The sequence below is a fragment of the Capsicum annuum genome, chromosome 6 (assembly GCF_002878395.1).
Source record: "Capsicum annuum cultivar UCD-10X-F1 chromosome 6, UCD10Xv1.1, whole genome shotgun sequence".
NCBI classification, from domain to species: Eukaryota; Viridiplantae; Streptophyta; class Magnoliopsida; order Solanales; family Solanaceae; genus Capsicum; species Capsicum annuum.
In genome coordinates this window covers 152,376,263-152,390,777 of record NC_061116.1, presented here as the reverse complement: position 1 = coordinate 152,390,777, position 14,515 = coordinate 152,376,263, and positions in this window count along the sequence as shown.

The window sequence follows — 14,515 nt, the reverse complement described above, 5'->3', positions numbered from 1 at the left end:
AAACTGTTGAAATTAAAGGTATCATCTTGCAAGTCGGTCACTAAGGACTGATTTTGACATTACAAACTTGATCGAATTTGTCCTAGACATAAGACGGACAACATGAGCCTAAAAGTAGTGTTTTATCTTTTTTAATTGAGAAAGCCAATGCAAAACATAACTTTTCGATTGAAGAATACTTTAGCTTATTTAGTAAAGAGAGTTTTCTTTGCCTTCACTATTTTCTTAAGCCAACAGTGCTCCAACTGACTTTCTTATACCGCGATATAGAGTATCAATGGTTTTCCAGGTATGGATGCCGCAAGAACTAGAGGTTTCATCAAGTATGATTTGATACTCTCAAAGGAATTACTATAAGCTTGGTCCCATTCGAAGGGAATGTTCTTCTTCATAAGATGACTAAATGGTTGATATTTTCCAGCCAATTTTAAGATGAACCTCCTTAAATATGCTAGCCTTCCTTGAAGGCTTTTTAACTCATAAATATTCTGAGGATCGGGCATCTTCAAAATTGCATCGACCTTAGCTTGATCAATTTCAATTCCTCGGTATCACACAATGAAGCCAAGAAACTTTTCAAAAGTAACTCCAAAGGCACACTTCAATAGATTCATCCTAAGTTGATATCTTTGAAGTAACTCGAACACCATTCTTAGGTCTTTTAAGTGGTCGTCTCTCTTTCTTGACTTGACCACTAGATCATCTACGTACCATTCAATAGTTTTATGGAGTAGACCATCAAAGATGTTTTGCATAGCCCTTTGATAAGTGGAGCCAGTGTTCTTTAAAACCAAAAGGCATTACCTTATAGCAATAAATACCTTTGGGAGTACGAAATATAGTGAGTTTTTCATCCTTTGGATCCATGCGGATTCGGTTGTAGTCGGATAAACCATCCATAAAGGACATTGCCTCATAACCAGCGGTGGCATCAATCATCAACTCTGATATGAGGATTGGAAAATCATCCTTAGGGTATGCGTTATTGAGTTCTCAAAAGTCAACACAAGCTTGAATTTGACCATTCTTCTTCTATACTAGAACAATACTTGAAATCCACATGGGATATTTGACTTCATGAAAAAACCTAGTTTCAATGAGTTTGTTAACTTTATTTTCGATCAATGGAACCAACTATGGCCTAAAGCACCTTTGGGCTTGCTTAATAGGACGAGAACCATTCTTGACCGCCAACTAATGAACTACTACTTTCGAATCTAAGCTAGGCATTTCCTTATAACTCCAAGCAAAGATATCCATATATTCTTTAAGTATGTCCATATCAATTTCTTCCTCCATCTCTAGAAAAGCATTTAGGTAAGCTGGTCTTGGTTCTTCATCGGTTCCAAGATTAATTTCCTTCAAAGGATCTATTGTGGCCTTCACTATTTATTCAAGTTGAGATGGAGCATCTCCAGCATCTTCCTTCTCTTGAGGATCATCGTCGTTGATGGATATATGGTGACACCAGAAAGTATCTTCCATCTCTTCATTAACCTTTATTTGAGATGAGGCCTTATTATTATTTAGCACCATAACATAATATGAGGATCCAATACTTTAATATGAGGATCCAATACTTTTTTCATCTTCCTCACATTCCTTGGTATAAACCACAGTATAAGCCTTTGCTTTTAACACCTTATTGTATGAAACCACTAGTTTCGTCTGCCATCTCATTCTAGAAGGAATCAAACTTTGGAAATCCTTCTAAATCTTAGGCGAGAAGTACATTATCGTACTTTAATGACTTATCCAATGCTAGTTACTTTTTTTCTTATGTAGAGGACCCAACCTCTCGAACACAGAAGTTTTTGCGGTTGATTCTCTAAGAAGGTCAAAGATAGAAGGCCTTTTGTTGGATGCAGTAGATTCTTCTTCTACAGTGATGTAGTTGCTAACTGCCCTTCTTATGGAGATGTGAATTGGAGGTGGCTGTGTGTATCCTAGGCATTCACGTAACTGCCTTATTGTACCTTCCAATGGAAGTTTACCCAACCTTGATGGCTCATTAGGATTATATCCAGCCTTTATAAATAACTTATATGCATTTGGATCGAAGCCTTCTTTTGTACGATTCATAGGGAGTGTCATATCTTATGACGAATTTTGAGCCACAACTTCTCCAAGTATAGCCTTTAAGATGGATTTGTCGCGTCAATCTTCCTAATAGGTCAACTTAGCCCCTTCAGAATATTATCTTGCGCATCAGAAGGGTGATCTTTCTCTTTATTTACCTTTGGTAGCGCAAAGAACAGGGGTTGCCTTCTTTTTTGTGGGAGCGACACTTTTTTTATTTGAAGTGGAGAGAGGCTTCTTGGTAGCGACTTTTTCAACTTTCACAATGGAATTCTTGGCTATAAGATCATCACACTTGGTCTTGGTGACATTATTTATCCTTTTCTCATTCACGACATAGTTCTTCAAGTAAAATTTTACATCGGTAAAGTATGATTCAGCTTCAGTGAATGGCTTATCATCAACTGCTATCCTTCTTTTCACTCCATCTTCAAGGTACTTCAAGCTTTGATAGTAAGAGGATGAGATAATTTTATTCCTGTGCACCCAAGGCCTACCAAGCAATATATTGTATGAAGTTTTGGCATCGATCACACGTATTAATGCATTTAATTGAAAATCATCCATACGAATCCCCAACTTGATAGATACCATAGCTCTCTATCCCCCTTGGTTGAAGCCTTGGATCATTGTACGACTCTCGTCTAGTTTATTAGTAGTGATGCCAAGTTTCTTCATCGTAAGGATAGGCAGGATGTTGACTCTGGATCCCTCATCTATTAAGATTCTATTGATCTTCTTTCCTAGAATCTGACCTACCATGTATAGGGGATGTTTATGTAGGGCCTCACCAAGCAGAAGATCGTTATTTGTGAATGTACTTTTTGTATCACATACATGTGCCTCTTGACCAAGAGATTCAGCAAGCAGTTCAGAGGATGAACGAACTTCTATGGGTATATTTTCACCCTTTGCCCCCTCTTTGGCAGTATTAAAACAAGATGCCTCAAGGTTGACTTGGGCAGTCTTTACATAGAACTAACTCGGTAAGAATTTCTCTAAAGTCATCGGATGTCGAGGTTTTTGGTGGTGAAGCTCCATTACCCTCATATTTTTTGGAAGCTCAACCAACCTTTGTTTTATTAATTTACTTACCATCTTCCTCCTAGTTGGTTACTCGACCAACTTCTTTCATGGATTCATCTTTTTGCATCTGGGCCTGGTTAGTAGAGTCCAACCTTCATCATCGTCTTTGATAACTGAAGACTTGTCATGCTCTAATAGTCTCTCATTATGCTCTTTAAAACATATTTAGACCGAAAATGAGCCAAAAGTGATAGAGATTTGATGAGAACTTTCCATCTCATCATTGAAGAAGATCTTCTTCTCATTTTCTAATTGCATGACTGTCTTTAAAGACAAAGCACTTTTCCAGTGGGTGACCCATAAGCCTATGATACTTATAATAATTTGGGTCACTGGTCCTTTTAGCTTCATCGGGCTGCTTCATCTTTGGCAGATCAATAAGCTCATGGTGAAGAAGTTCATTGAAAATCTCAGTAGCATCAGAATCAAAGAAAGGGTACTCCTTTTCTTACATCTCTTTTAAAGTTAACTTCTGATTTGGGCTTGGTTGAGTAGTAGTCTTCATGCTTTATTTCTTGCTCACCTTCGTGGTGACCTTCACAGGAGACACATCGACATTCATGGATTATTTGTTATCATTTTTGGGGACAAACTTACTCCATCTTTTAGGTTCCTACTTATCCTTTCCCCTTTGAGGGTCATTGATAGGCACTACTCTCTTCCCAGCAGAAGACATGCTCAACTCCATGTCATGAGCACGTCTAGCTAACTCTTTAAAGGACTTTGGCTTAATGCCTTGCAAGATATAGAGAAGCTCCCAATGCATTCCTTGGACGCACATCTCTATTGCAGAAGCTTTGCTGAGCCTATGTTTGTGTTTAGGCTCCTATTTCTCCATCGATTGATGAATTCGATGACTAGCTCTTCCATTTTATGGAGAGTATTTGTGAGTTTTACCATGCTCACTGTACACCTTATGCTATAAAAGCGATTCAGGAACTCATGCTCCAGTTGCTCCCAACTATAGATGGAGTTAGTCTCAAGGTCCGTATACCAATCAAAGGTGTTTCCCTTTAGGGAACAAACAAACTGTTTTACAAAATAGTCACCGTAAGTTCTAGCATTATTACATGTCTCAACAAAGTGTGCAACATGCTGTTTTGGGTTCCATTTGCCCATAAATTGTTGAAATTTGGGGGACTGATAGCCGGCAGGCATTTTGAGGCTATTAATTCTTGCAGTGTAGGGCTTGGCATACGCAAGGGAATACTTGGTGAAAACATCATACTTATCTCCAATACTAATTATTTATTTTCCAAACTAATTTGAATACTCACAAATAAACATCTATTAATAGGAATATTATGGTAAAATAGTCTGAATACTCACAAATAAAGAACAATTAATAGAAATATTATGGTAAAATAGTCATATTAATAATATTTTTGTAACTTAAAATGTGATAAATAAAAATGAATGGAGGAAATAATTAAATGGCTAAACAATTACTAATAAAAAGTCAATGAAATATTGGTGCTCACTAGAGTCGTACATACGGTGATATATGACACATTGAAGGTCATGGTTCCCAACTACTTCGAGATACTAATGTTTTTGATTTTTTCTCATTTTCTAAAGTTACTTTAGCTTTCATTGCAAAATTTTCTAACAGAAATACACAGAATACATATCTTTCTTTAGAACCAAAGTGGTAGTTTATGTTTACCATTTGGTTGGAACAGTTGAATTTGTTCGGGAGCCAAGAGAATGCACTACGGCCCTATCTTTGAATTAGTAGTAAACGCCTATAAGAAAATAAATTATGTAAATGAAAGAGTATATAAACAAAATAGGTAGAGATTAGGAACCAATTTTATATAGCATAGCTGAGTATTATATCATATTAATTAGTAGTCGAGAACGATCGAGCTCAAGCTATTATAGCGGAAACATAGTCAAGAACAGTGAATGGAAAGAGAGATAAAGCTTAAGGAATAAGGCAAGATATTTTATTGCTTATAAGGGGTAAGGATGAGCAAAAGCAGATGCTTTACAAAATCATGTTCGAAAGACCAAAATAATGAGTCGATGCGATCTTAATGCATCACGTCATCCATCATGTTGATAGATAATTTATTCCTCAGTGAAGTACAATTTCCAGTGAATCGATATGGACTCAATGCGATGCATTGGCTATCGCGTCGATGCCAATAATACGACATGTCAGCCTGCACATCAATGATTCAATTTTATTGGAGTTTCTTGGGTTTGGCCTAGGGATTTTCATCTGTTGCATCCCCTATGTCCAGATTGACTAAGAAGAAAGTCAAGTTTCAGTGGTCAAATTCTTATGAGAAGAGTTTTCAGGAGTTGAAGACTCGACTCACTGCAACTCCAGTTTTGACCTTACCAGATGGTTCAGACGACTTTGTGGTGTATTGTGATGCCTCCAGAGTTGACTTGGGGTGTGTTCTGATGCAGAGAGGTAAGGTTATGGCCTATGTCTCTAGGCAGCTTAAACCCTATGAGAAGAATTACCTTACTCATGATCTTGAGCTAGCAGCAGTAGTATTTGCCTTAAAGATTTGAAAGCACTATTTATATGGAGTTCATGTGGATGTGCATACAGACCACAAGAGCCTGCTGTATGTATTCTCTCAGAAATAACTAAACCTCCATCAGAGAAGGTGGTTGGAGTTATTCAAAGACTATGACATGAGTGTCCTGTATCATTCGGGCAAGGCCAATGTAGTGGCCGACGCTCTCAGTAGAATGTTTATGGGTAGTATTGCTCATATCGAGAATAGTAAGAAGAAGTTAGCTTAGAAAGTTATTAGCTATCCCGACTAGGTGTACACTTAGTAGATTTAGTCGAAGGTAGTGTATGGGTGCAGAGTAGTTCAAAATCATCCCTAGTTTCTGAAGTAAAGAAAAAATAGAATAGGGATCCCAGTCTAGTCAACTTGAAAGAATCAGTCAGAGATCAGAAGGTAGAGGCTTTCTCCCAAGGGGGAGATGGTGTTTTGCATTGTCAGGGTCGACTATGTATGCCAGGCATAGATGACTTGAGGTAGCAAATTCTTGTTTGTGCATGGTACGAGCTACTCTATTTATCCAGGGGGCACTAAGATGTATCGTGATTTGCGAGAGATCTATTGGTGGAGTGGGATGAAGAGAGATATTGTAGAGTTTATGGCTAAGTACTTGACATATCAGGAAATCAAGATTGAGCATCAGAAGCCTAGTGGGTTTATGCAGAAGTTCAACATTCTCACCTGAAAATGGGAAGAAGTGAACGTGGATTTTGTGACAGGTTTTCCTCGTACTCGTCGTCAGCATAATTTAGTTTAGATCATTGTAGATAGAATGATCAAATCAGCTCATTTCCTACCAGTCCATACCTTTCATTTTGTCCATCATCTTAGATAAAGGTACCCAGTTTACCTCTTATTTCTAGAAAGCTTTCCAAAAGGGCCTTGGTACCCGAGTTTACCTTAGTACAACTTTTCACCCTCAGATAAATGTTCAAGCAGAAAGGACCATTCAGACTTTAGAGGATATGCTGTGAGCATGTGCAATAGATTTTAAAGGCCACTTGCCTTTGATTTAGTTTGCATACAACAACTATCATTCCAGTATTCAAATGGCTCTATTTGTGGTGCTTTATGTGAGGAGGTGTAGATCTCCTATTAGTTGGTTTGAAGTGGGTGAGGCCACAGTAGTAGGGCCTGACTTGGTATTTGACACCTTAGGGAAAGTTCAACTGATTAAGGAAAGGCTTAAGACAACTCAAAGACGATAGAAATAGTACGTAGATATGCGCAGAAAGGATCTCGAGTTTGAGATTGGTGACTATGTGTACTTGAAAATCTCTCCTATAAAAGGAGTGAAGCATTTTGGTAAGAAGGTAAAGCTCAGTCCCTGATATGTCGATTCTTACTGAATTCTCAGCCGTTTCAGAAAGGTAGCTTACGAGCTTGAGTTTTCTTCAGATCTATCTTCAATCCATCTAGTGTTTCATGTCTCCTTGCTAAAGAAATACATAGGTGACCCATCAGCTGTAGTCCCCATAGAGGGCATAGATGTTCAGAATAGCCTCTCTTATGAAGAGATTCCAGTCGAAATCCTTGATTATCAGAGTCACAAACTGAGGAACAAAAATGTCCCTTTAGTCAAAGTTTTTTGACGGAATCAGTCCGTTGAGCGAGATACTTAGGAAACAGATGCAGATATGGGGACCAAGTATCCTCACCTCTTCTCCGCAAACTCAGATTCAGGTCAAGGTAATAGTCTTTCTTAAGCTTATTCAGTTTCATGCTCAGATTTTCCATTAAAAACTTGGTATCAGTTACCATTGCATGTTCAGTCATATGTTTAGGAGTCAGTTGAGTTATGTACTCATGTATCAGATATGCATGTTCAGTGAGAAATTCAGTATGTCAGTAATGAAAATTAGATAATCATGTTTCAGATGTTCATGTTCAGTAAGTAACTTCAGTCTACCATTTCTCTCAGCTTGGTCAGTCTCATTCGAGGATGAATGTTCCCAAGGGGGAGATATTGTAAGACCCTACAAAATCCTAAGTCCGACACAACCTTTTTAAGCTTGCTAAGGGGGTCCTAGACTTGGAAAATTCTAGCTAAGTATTTAGAATTAGTGTTATTTTAGCTTTCGAAAGTTGGTAATCTTTTTTGCGACCTTTACGTCCATTAAATATTGCTATTTGAGTTAATTCATGATTAGGAATGTCAATAGGTGATTTTAGACAAGTTTTAGATTTTTTGAACCTTGTTTAGATCATGTTCTAATGACCAAAATAGTGAGTTGATGCGATCTTAATATGTCACATTGTCCATCGCATTGACAGATAATTTTTCCCTCAACTCATTGCAATTTCTAGTGAATCAATGCGGACTTGATGCGGTGCATTGGCTATCTTGTCGATGCCAACGATGCAGCGTGTCGGCCTACACGTCGATGATTCAATTTTTTAGAAATTAAAAAGACGTGTCCTCAGGGTTAATTAAGTCTTTTTCCCACTTCCTTCAGCCCCCATAACACGAAATTTAGCCCTCTTTTAGCAAAATATAATTATTCTTTCACAAATTGCTCAAGAACAAAAATCCTAGGTGAATTAAATTCAAATTCAAGGCTCAAGGTTCCACCGTTAATTTTCCAAAATTCACCAACTTAGCTATGTGAAGTGTTCATCCAAGGGTTCCTTCCACCCTTGGAGTCCAAGTAACTCTTTTAAAGCTCATGTAGAGTGATTTCATGATTTTCATGATTTGAATTAAAGTGTATTCATGAATATTACTTAATTGGGTTTCTATTTCATGATTTACTACAAGATTCATGTAGAGTTAATTGATATGTGTGCTTTATAATGTGAACTCATGTTAAAACTCTTGGAATTATATTATTGGAATTGCATCACGATGCCTATATGTTGTTTTAGTATTCTGTGCATATATTATGCCCAACAAGTGTTTGATGAATTGCCCATGTAAGTAAAATAGTGAAATTATATCATGTTAGCACGTATGCAAGTTCATGTCATGCAAGAGTTTGCTTGAATACCTAAATGAATGAATAATGACCAAGTAGTTAATTACCATGTCTCAAGATTATGCCATGTCTTTTAAGTTTATATTGTTGAGTCCTGGGGGTATTTAATACCTGAATATTTAGCTGCTTGTCTAGAGCCATGGTTGTCACAGAGTAGAATCAGTCATGTCTCAATCAGTAGAATTCAGTCAGTTACATAACGTAGAAAAACTCAGTTAACTTAGAATCAATTAAGTTCAGTTCAGTAAAATCAATTCAGTTTAGTTATATAATATGATCAGTAACAAATCAGTCCAGCCTAGTACAATTTAGAATTCAGTCTTGTGTCTATTCAGTTGGGAGTAGGATTCAGCATCGAGTGAACTCAAGAATGGGGACTCACCTGCCAGTAGAGGGTGCAATCCTTAGAAATAGTCCTTGCATTCCAGAACTGCATAGCCAATGTAGGTTAAGACATCAACCTACCAGTTGAGGGTTGATGAGGTGATCTACCTACTATTTGTGGGTACCACCATTCCTTTTTAGAGCACCTACCAGATGAGGGTGACTCAGCATTTGTCCTTACCCGTGGCACGGTATTGACACCCTTCTAACTGGGGTTACAGGTTAGACCCCAAATCAGTTAGAGAAGGGGCATGTCGGTAAGATAATTACTTTTCATAGTCTCAGTTTCAGATTTAGTTTCAGTATGGAACTCAATTCAGTTCCGCAAATTTAGGACTATCAAAAATAGTCATTCAACTCAGTACAGGACTCAGTCTAGTTCCACAGAATCAAGACTATCAGATATAGTAATTCAGTTACCAGTAATCCAGTATTTAGTGTTATTACGATCTTAGTATAGTTTACATATTTATGCATGTACTCTCATTCAGTCATACTCATGATATTCAGTTAGTATTATTCATGAGTATGAACCCATGCATTTTAGCCTACCTCACTGAGCATACCAATACATTCGAAGTACTGACGCATGTTTTTATTTTGCACTTTGTAGTCTTATATCATAGGTTCAGACGCATAGGCTCCTAAGCACCCTTAGTAGTTCAGACTCTCAGCATACAGAGTTAGTGGTGAGTCCTCATAGTTCAAGGATGTGATTATTTACTTTAGCATTTTAGTTCATTTTCAGTAGTCAGAGTTAGTTGGGGACTTGTCCCATCAACTCCACAGTTCAGACAGTTTAGAGGCTTTTCAGACTAGAGCATTTTCAGATAGTTGTTTAGTTTTTAGTATTGATGTTCAGTTTTGGTATTGTGATACCATATTCAGTATTATTTACAGTATTGAACATTATGGCCAGTTTTATGCCTATTTTCCATATATTTACCATATTATTATTCAGTAATTATAGCAGGTACCAGCCATGGGTTAGCTTGTGGTCCTTCGAGATTATGAGCATCGTGTAGCATCTGGGGTACAGACTTGGGGCATAACAAACTTGGTATTAGAGCCTAAGGTTGAACAGAGTCCTAGGAAGTCTGAAAGCTACATCTAGTAGAGTCTTGTGCATGGTTGTGTTGCGTGCCATACTTATGGACATGAGGCTACAAGATGTTTTAGGAAAAGTTTCCCTTCTTTTAGTATTCATGTCTTGTGAGTGAGCATGAGCTCCAGTTAAACTCTCAGTCTAATCTTTTCTCTTCCATTTATAGAAATATGCATCTAAAAAAGACTAAGGAAAGAGAAACAGGAGACCAGCTAGAACCCCAGCCCATCCAGCCAAATACACTAGACGAACACTTCTCCTACGCTGAGTTCAGAGTAGCCTTCACCACCCTAGATCATTCTGTGGCAGCCCAGAATGAATGCCCAGCTGCCGTTATAGGTTAGCCCAGTGGCTAATACTACTGCTTCCAGGATTCAAGACTTAACCCGAATGAACCCTCCATTATTTACTGAGTCTAAGTCAGATGAGGATCCTCAAGAATTTATTGATCAGGTACAGAAGGTTACTGATATTATGGGGGTGACCGTGGTTGAGATTACTGAGTTGCCGTATATCAGTTGCAGGATATGGCTCACTCATGGTTTAAATAGTGAAAAGTAGAGAAGGCCATAGGTGCAGGGCCCATAGAGTGGGAGGAGATTATCACTGCTTTTCTAGATAGGTTCTTCCCACTGGAGTTGAGAGAAGCGAAGGTATTGGAATTTATCAATCTGAAGTAAGGCAATATGATAGTGAATGAGTATTCACTCAAGTTTACTTAATTTGCTAGATATGTTCCGCATGTGGTGGCAGACAGCAAATCCCGAATGAGTAAGTTTGTGTCAGGGGTGTCTAGCAGCGTGGTCAAAGAGTGTAGGACCGTAATGCTTATAAAGGAAAAAGATATTTCCAGGCTCATGGTCCATGCTTAGCCGATAAAAGAGGCTAATAATAAAGTCACGGTTAAGAACAAGTATCCATTTTCCAAAATCGATGACTTATTTGACCAACTACAGGGTGCTAGTTACTTTTCTAAGATAGACCTCAGATCAGACTATCACCAGGTGAGAGTCAGGGAGAGTGACATCTCGAAAATAACTTTAAGGACTCGATATGGTGATTTTGAATTCTTAGTCATGTCCTTTGTTCTTACTAATGCTCGAGCAGCCTTCATGGACTTGATGAACTATGTGTTCAAGTTGTACTTGGACAGGTTTGTCATAGTCTTCATAGATGACATTCTCGTCTACTCTTGAAATGAACATGATCATGCAGACCATCTCAAATAGTATTATAGACTCTTAGAAATAATCAGTTATTTGCCAAATTCAGTAAGTGCAAATTTTGGCTAAGGTCAGTAGCTTTCCTCGGCCATATCATTTCCGGTGATGGCATTAGAGTTGATCCCCAAAAGACCAAAGCAGTGAGAAACTGGCTTAGACTTATCTCTCCGTTAGATATCAGGAGTTTCTTAGGTTTGTTCATCTATTACCAATGGTGCATTGAGGTATTTTCATCTATTGTATCCCTTATGTCCAGATTGACTCAGAAGAAAGTCAAGTTCCAGTGGTCAGATTCTTGTGAGAAGAGTTTTCAGAAGTTGAAGACTCGACTCACTACAACTCCAGTTTTGACCTTACTAGATGGTTCGGATGGCTTTTTGGTGTATTTTGATGCCTCCAGAGTTGGCTTAGGGTGTGTTCTGATGCAGAGAGGTAAGGTCATAGCCTATGCCTCTAGGCAGCTTAAACCCTATGAGAAGAATTACCCTACTCATGATCTTGAGCTAACAGCAGTAGTATTTTTCTTAAAGATTTGGAGGTACTATTTGTATGGAGTTCATATGAATGTGTTTACAGACCATAGTATCCTGTAGTATGTATTCTCTCAGAAAAACCTAAACCTCAATTAGAGAATATGGTAGGAGTTGTTGAAAGACTACGACATGAGTGTCCTGTATCATCTGAGCAAGTCCAATGTTGTGGCCGACGCACTCAGTAAAATGCCTATAGGTAGTATTGCTCATGTTGAGGACAATAAGAAGAAGTTAGCTCAGGAAGTTTATCAGATAGCTCAATTAGGTGTCCGCTTAGTCTATTTAGCAGAAAATAGTGTATGTGTGTAGAGTAGTTAGAATCATCCCTAGTTTCGAAGTGAAGAAAAAGCAAGATAGGGATCCTAGTCTAGTCAAGTTGAAAAAATCAGTCAGAGATCAGAAAATAGAGGTTTTCTCCCAAGGGGGAGATGGTATTTTCCATTGTCAGGGTTGACTATGTGTGCCAAGTGTAGATGACTTGAGGTAGTGAATTCTTGTAGAAGCTCATGGTGCGTGCTACTCTATTAATCTAGGGGCCACTAAGATGTACTGTGATTTGCAGGAGATCTATTGGGGGAGTGGGAAGAAGAGGGATATTACAGAGTTTGTGGCTAAGTGCTCGACATGTCAGGAAGTCAAGATTAAACACTAGAAGCCTAGTGGGTCCATACAGAAGTTTAACTTTCCCACCTGGTAATAGGAAGAAGTGAACATGGACTTTGTGATGGGTTTACCTTGTAATCATCGCAATATGATTCAGTTTGCATCATTTTAGATAGGATGACCAAATTAGCTTATTTCCTACCAATCCATACCTCTTACTCGACTATAGATTATGCCAAACTCTATATCAGGGAGTTGGTCAGATTGCACGGTGTTCCATTGTCCATCATCTAAAATAGAGGTACCTATTTCACCTCTCTTTTTTGGAAAACTTTGCAAAAGGGTTTTGGTACCCGAGTTTACCTCAGTACAACTTTTCACCCTCATACAGATGGTCAAGTAGAAAGGACCATTTAGACTTTAGAGGATATGCTGCGAGCATATGCGATAGATTTTAAAGGTAGTTGGGATGACCGCTTGCCTTTGATTGAGTTTGCATACAACAACAACTATCATTTCAGTATTCAAATGGCTCTATTTGAGGCACTTTATGGAAGAAGGTGTAGATCTCCAATTGGTTGGTTTGAAGTGGGTGAGGCTGCAGTAGTAGGGCCTGACTTGGTATAAGATACCTTAGAGAAAGTTCAACTGATTAGGCTTAAGATAGCTCAGAGCCGATAGAACTCATATGTAGATGTGTGCAGAAAGGATCTCAAGTTCAATATTGGTGACTATGTGTACTTGAAAATCTCTCCTATGAAAGGAGCGAAGTGTTTTGGAAAGAAGGGGAAGCTCAATCCCTGATATGTTGGTTCTTACCGAATTCTCAGCCGTTTTGAAAAAGTAGCTTATGAGGTTGAGTTGTCTTTAGATCTATCTTCAATCTATCCAGTGTTTCATGTGTCCTTGCTAAAGAAATGCATAGGTGACCCATCAGCTATAGTCCCCATAGAGGGAATAGATGTTCAGAATAGCCTCTCTTACAAAGAAATTCCAGTCGAAGTCTTTGATTATCAAATTCACAGACTGAGGAACAAAAAAGTCCCTTTAGTCAAAGTTCTTTGGCGGAATTAGTCCGTTGAGGGAGCTACTTGGGATGCAGAAGCAGATATGCGGACCAAGTATCCTCACCTCTTCTTCGCAAACTCAGATTCATCTCAAGGTAATAGTCTTTCTTAAGCTTATTTAGTTTCATGCTCAAATTTTCCATTTCAAACATGGTATCAGTTACCACTGAATGTTCAGTCATATGTTTAGGAGTCAGTTTAGTCATGTACTCATGCATCAGATATGCATGTTTAGTATGAAATTTAGTATGTCAGTAATGACTATCAGATAATCATGTTTCAGATGTTCACGTCCATTAAGTAAGTTCAGTCTACCAGTCGTATCAACTTAGTCAGTCTCATTTGAGGACGAATGTTCCCAAGGGGGAGATATTGTAAGACCCCACAAAATCTTAAGCTTGACTCAGCCTTTTAAGCTTGCTAAGGGGTCCAGACTTAGAAAATTCTAGCTAAGTATTCAAACTTGGTGTTATTTTAGCCTTCGAAAGTAGGAAATCTTTTTTGTGACCTTTACGTCCATTAAATATTGATATTCGAGTTAATTCATGATCAGGAATGTACATAGGTGTTTCTAGACAAGTTTTGGATTTATCGAACCTTGTTTAAATCATGTTCGAATGACCAAAATAGTGAGTCGATGCGATCTTGACGCGTCGCGTCATCCATCACATCGATAAATAATTTTTCCCTCAGATTATTACAATTTCTAGTGAATCATGCAGACTCGACGTGGTGCGTTGGCTATCGCATCAATGCCAACGACGCGATGCGTCGGCCTATGTGTTGATAATTTAATTTTTTAGTAATTAAAAGGCCGCATCCTCAGGGTAAATTAAGTCTTTTTCCCATGCCCTTCCTTCCCCATTACACAAAATTTAGCCCACTTTTAGCAAAATATAATCATTCTTTCATAAATTGCTCAAGAA